General features: G+C 43.6%; 1 long non-coding RNA gene across 1 annotated transcript; it reads right to left on the reverse strand.

Moving 5' to 3' along the window:
- Positions 953–4,101, reverse strand: LOC110435156. Its single transcript, XR_002452832.1, has 3 exons — positions 3,719–4,101; positions 1,158–1,243; positions 953–1,058 (listed from the first exon to the last, which is right to left on the reverse strand). It is a non-coding gene; the product is annotated as an uncharacterized LOC110435156 (long non-coding RNA).

The raw sequence follows: 5,568 nt of genomic DNA on the forward strand, positions 1-5,568 counted from the left end.
AACCATGCAACAGTTTGTAAATCAAGGTGAGTTTGTAAACAAACTGGAGTATACTATCCATCAAACTGGAGTATACTATCCATCAAATTTCTCCCGGCCAACCCTAGCTTCCCCTCCCCCCCGATGGATCCGTCGCCCACCAGGGACAGGGAGGAGCTAGAGCCCGAAACCCGCGCCTTCCCCGACGCCGACGACCCAGAGACCTCCCGATCGGAAAGCGACGAGGGTATCCCTCCACCGCCGCCTCCTCCTCTGCGCCAGCAGCTCACTGAGGGAAGGGATTCCAATGCACTGTGCATTTCGAGCAGGTGGGCATGGCAGGTTAGGCGCTTCTACTGCTCATATCCTAGCATTCACCGTGTCAACGGCGTAGCTGGACCTAGGGACGACGATGACTTGGGCATGCTGGACGAATTGGTAGATGAAACATGCTAGAAGACGACTTGGACCTGCTGGATGAGCACATGTGGAAGAAGCGGAGGAGCGGTGAGTCTGTTAGCGCTAGAGATTGGCAACATCGAGGACCGGATGTTGCTGCGCATCCTGCGTGTGTGCGCTCAGGTCTGGATTAATAGTTTTTTCTATGATTTATGTCGGTGTGCTTTTGATTCATGCGTTCTAGAATTTTAACATGTTATTGGATATGCGCTCAAGAGCAATGAAATGAATAATATGTGATAATCAATGTGTGATTTTTATGTTGATATGGACCATTATTGAATTAGCTACCTATCCATATACATATATATATATAGACAACCAATGTGGACTGAATATTGTTGTTGTCATCGTTCCTGATATTTTGTATTCGTGTTTTTTATGCAGCATTGGGATTAGTCTTTACAGATGAGGCAGCAGGAGACGGTGAGCCGAATGCATAACTGAAGCTCAAAATACCAGTGCGCAAGGTCTTCTTAACTAAGAAGGACATTATTAGGACAGGCACGTGGTCTACGTTGAGAAATAATTAGTATTAATTTTGATATGCTAACTCCAATTTTATACAATGAAGTCCATTAACCCACATGTTAATGTGGAGATTGTCATGAATCAAACACCTGTCAATATATTTTTTTAGCCAAACGTTAGTTGGGGATAAAATAATTGCCTGGCATAATCTTGTAAGTAAACTATCAAACATTCAACTTTCCGGCAACCTTAGTGCACCATAGCTCGGTTAGCCCATGATGGTGTAGTTGAAACACTTATCAGTTATACGTTGTCAGCCGTCTTCTCTTCAACACTGATATAGTAAAAATACAGCACATTAATACTCAGATTATCGAGATATTGATTTTTTTTCATTGCAACACAAACATTTTCTTCTAATTATATAAAATAGGTGCATCATGGAAAGGTATACAGTAGAGTTTGTGAGCCTGCGACATCATGGTCTCTGTGACGATTAATTTCACAAACTTTGTCTTCTGGATTAAATGTCATTTTAATTGTTCGTATTTAATTTCACAATATTGTTATTTTATCGTGCGATCTATGTATTTTTAATATAAAAGTTTTGATACCCCGTAGCAACGCACGGCCTAGTAATATAAAAAAAGACTAAGATAATTTAGAAAATATTTCTGATGCAAAATTGTCTTCTATATTTTAGTAGTGAATTATTGAAACTGTTAGAGATGGTCATATTTATTTCTCACAATACTTTTTGTCAAGTTGGAAAACTATGATTTGGAAATAAATTCCTAGGAACTTTTGGAGATACTCTAACTTTAATGATCTCAAAATCACACTCAAAAATATTTTTATAGCAGTACCACACACATTTATACTTACATTATCGTGAATTATATTTCCACATGGATGTATTTGAAAGAGAATAGTTTAGGTTTCCGATGCAAAATTATTTAATAGTTTTTTTTCTGAATATGATAAAATCCTTCGTAGAAGATGCAGACAAAGATTCGTGGGCAGTACGGTAATCCCGTGCAACTTACGGTTATATATCTAGTAGACTTAAAAAAATAACTAATTACATATATTGTGACTATTTTAGAATCTTTTAAATATAATTAGTTCATAATTTGATAGTGTAGTGCTAAATAAAACTACAATAAATATGTGCTAATGACGGATGAATTAGGCTCAATAAATAGGTGGAGGCCCTGGATGCGTTGTTCCCAGTGTTCAACGGGTGTGCGTGCCAGCTCTTCCAAGAGGACTCGTAGGTCGCGACGTCCAGCGTGTTTTGGTTGACGCATTTATGTAATATTGATATCCATCCACACAGCTCTTTGCTAGGTCGTTTCAGCTGTTGACCACCTAGCGCGCTTGTTACACGTTAGTGTACTGTAAACTCTTTCTTCTTAATATAATGATACGCAGATCTCCTACGTATTTGAGAAAAAAAAAACGTCTCGCAAAGTACTAAAGACTTATATAATTTGTTTTATCCTTACTATCAAATACTCTCATATAACATTTGATGTGACAGACAATGCAACACCTTGAAACTTTGCACCCTAAATTTAAACAAAACCTAAATCTAAAATTTTTGACTCATAGAGAAACAAAAAAAAAATTGACTCCACAAGTCAAGTGTCTTGTCAGGATCATGGAGCAACCCTGATCGTCTGCAATGCACTATTCTGTCATCGATGGAATTTCATAGGAATGTCATAGAGATTTTATAACTAAAAAAAAGAGAATGCACATCTTTTCAGAGAAAAATCCCGCATGAGCTAGAAAAAAATCACAGGCCTTATTTAGTTCGAAAACTTTTTGATTTTCAGAACTGTAGCACTTTCATTTTTATTTGACAAACATTGTCCAATGGTAGAGTAACTAGGCTTAAAAGATTTTCTCACGACAGGTATAATGTGCAATTAGTTTTTATTTTTATTTATATTTAGTATTTTATGCATGTGCCGCAAGATTTAATGTGACGGGAAATCTTAAAAAAAAAATTTGTTTTTTTGTGTGAACTAACAAGGCCACAAGTTTGCGTACGCCGGTCCGTCCTCCTGCTGTCCTGAATGAGGTCCAGGGATCCAGGCTCGGTTGCTGGGTCTCGCAACCGAAGCCATACGCAACGGACACGATGGCATGAGGCTTTGAAGCGGCCGCGGGGATCGCGCCCTGCCTGTCCGAGCTGCTGCTGCTCTGGAGCAGCTTGCATGCAACTCGAATTGTTTTGGGGGTGTCCGTCCGTCCGGCCGGCCGGCGAGGTGAGGGGCCGGGAGGCAGGGCGGGGACAGCGGCGGACAGGAGTCGTAGGCCACAGGAGACGGACACGGACGTGAAGGGCCCGGTCACGTCTGTCTGCCTGCGCGGTGTGCGCCGTCGAACCGCGTCGTCGCTCGAAGATCTGCGGTCAGGTCGCCCGGATCATGCGCGCTACGCAGCCTAGCGCAAGCGTGATGCTGCTGTACCATACCAGCGCACTGCGCACGTCCCCAAACGTGTACGTACTGTACTGTACTAGGTAGGAGTAGAGAATCTACGTATAGTCAATGTACTGCACTCATCTCTGGATCATAAATCAAAAGGAATTCGCAGCACTCCGCCTTCGTTCGGTGTTTGAACCATAAAATGCTCCCCATATTTTCGTCTGCGCGCAGATTTGGGTTTGAAAAAAAGTGACTCCATTTTCACAAGCAGTACGTACGCTGCAGTCATTTGTTTTCTTACTAGCTCATAATAACGGAAAACACATTCCATACGGGTAGTAGTAGTAGCAGCAGCAGCAGCAGTTTATTACCCGGTATTATCGCCTGCACTGTCCGACTCCGACGCAGGAAAGGGACGTTGGGGCGGGCTCGCCGTGGACGCACAAAATAGGCGAGGGATGGAGGCGGCAGCGGCTCGCGGGGCCGGCCGCCCGCAAGCGGCAAGGGAGGAGGTGGCAGAGGATCCCGGTCCCGGCAGGTGCGCCGCGCCCGCGCGCGTGCCGGTGGCGCTCGCCATGCGGATGCGTCACACACGGTGAGGTTCCCCGATCCGACGCGATCCGCGGGTCGGTGATCCGGTGCGTGCTGCTGTGCTGTTGTTTCTCGAGCGGGGCCCTCCGGGGGTGCGCGTGTACTAGCGTTGCCCGCGCTCGCGGCCGCATTTGTTGCAGCCTGGCCTGGCCCTCCCTCTTCGAGCTCTGTCTGGCTCGCGGCTGCGCGCTTCCCGGGGACTCGTCGCTCGTTGCGGGAGGGGAGGGGAGGGGAGGGCTGCAGGGGCGTATGGCAAGACACGTCTTGTTGTGGCCGAACAGCGCGGCCAGCCTTTTCAGAGGAAGGTTTGCTTCCCCGTCCGGCCGTCGCCTTCACGCACGGGCTGACGGGCAGGCGTGCGGAGTCCTGCATGCAAAGGGACCGGAGGGACCAGCAACCAGGGGAATGCAGGTCGTCAGACGTCAGTCCTCTGGTCGGTAGAGCCTGGACTCTGGACTGACGCGTTACGTGCATCTATCCGACTACTCCTTCCTTCCACTGCAAAAATATATTTGGCCTTGTTTAGTTCCAAAAAATTTTGCAAAATCGACACTGTAGCATTTTCGTTTGTATTTGACAAAAAATTATTCAATCATAGAGTAACTAGGCTCAAAAGATTCGTCTCGTCAATTTCGACCAAACTGTGCAATTAGTTTTTATTTTCATCTATATTTAATACTCCATGCATGCGTCTAAAGATTCGATGTGACGGGGAATCTGAAAAATTTTGCAAAATTTTTTGGGAACTAAACAAGGCCTTTGTATTTATACTTTGTGTTACAGTAGTAGTAAGTAGTAACACTAAATTAATATTTTTTTCATAATTAACATGTTTACAAGATACAAATAAATGCTAATGATGTTTTTTATGAATCTAATTATATTAAAACTTCGAAAAGCAAGATGTGAATACAGACAGTAGAAGTATTGGTGCATTGTATTCCTTGACTTGAGTATCATTTTAAGAGAAGTTAATCAACTTCAAATTTGATTAAATTAATGTATAAAAATATTAATTTATGATACCAAATAAGTATTATTATATTATTAATCATTTAGTATATTTTTATAGTAAACATATTTGAGATATAGTTGTTGGTACTATTTTTATACAAATTTTTTAAAATTGTGGAAAACGAGTTTCACATGTCTTTCTAGGTACGGACTGCTACGTGCAAAAAAAATGAAGGCAGCTGCAAGGATAAGGAGAAAAACACATTTGAGTATGGTGAACATCCGGTTCATGGTGCTTTCTAGGATCAGTCCTCGAATCAATGTCAACGTGTAGCGTGTGCATGCATGACGAGTGAACGCACATGCATGTTGGCGTGTACCGTAGTCCGTAGGACAGTAGTAGGAGTAGTACCAGCAGCTAGCAAGGAGTATAGGACAACAAGATACGTCCAAAAAACTCATCTCCACAAACGAGGATGCATGTACGCATGCAGATTGAGATTGACGAACACCATATGATTGAATTTGCGCGCTCATCAACGAACACACGATCGATACAGAGTTGATGCTCCATCTCGGGTCAACCCTAGCAATGCAAGCATGCATGCATGGCTGTTGGCTGCATGTGCGCGCTCGCTCGCATGCACGACAGGGTGTAAGGGCACAACCGTAACAC

This window comes from Sorghum bicolor, chromosome 4 (genome assembly GCF_000003195.3).
Source record: "Sorghum bicolor cultivar BTx623 chromosome 4, Sorghum_bicolor_NCBIv3, whole genome shotgun sequence".
Lineage (NCBI taxonomy): Eukaryota > Viridiplantae > Streptophyta > Magnoliopsida > Poales > Poaceae > Sorghum > Sorghum bicolor.